Genomic DNA, 390 nt, shown 5'->3' on the forward strand with positions numbered 1-390 from the left:
GGGCTCCTTTCCGAAGCTGCTTGTAGTTACGGGACTGCTGAACACGCGTCCAGGAGTTTCTTGGGGAGGTGGGCATCTGCCAGGGGGTAGGCCTTCGGATTCACATCAGCCTCAGTCATCTCTGCGTATCCGCGGTCCCTGTGGGTTTCCTGTGAAAAGACGTGTCCTGGGAGCTACCTATCACCGTCACACTTCATACGGATAACCGGTTTTGTCCCCACGCGCCCCCGCCCCCGCCGCCGTTGGGGTGGGCGGTGGGATGTGCTGTGCTCCCGTCACAGTTTGTGGGCCTGGAATGGTGGTGATCGAGATAGACCCTTCCGCCACCTCATTACAAAGAAACAAGACACGTGTGGTGTCTTGTTAGACCCACAGGCACAGAAAAGAAAA

At 57.4% G+C, this 390-nt stretch overlaps 1 pseudogene; it reads right to left on the reverse strand.

Moving 5' to 3' along the window:
- LOC140601879 (NHP2-like protein 1 pseudogene) overlaps positions 1-119 on the reverse strand; it is a 491-nt pseudogene extending 372 nt beyond the window's left edge.
- Positions 120-390: the final 271 nt, after the last annotated feature.

Source organism: Canis lupus, chromosome 12 (assembly GCF_048164855.1).
Source record: "Canis lupus baileyi chromosome 12, mCanLup2.hap1, whole genome shotgun sequence".
Classification (NCBI taxonomy): Eukaryota; Metazoa; Chordata; class Mammalia; order Carnivora; family Canidae; genus Canis; species Canis lupus.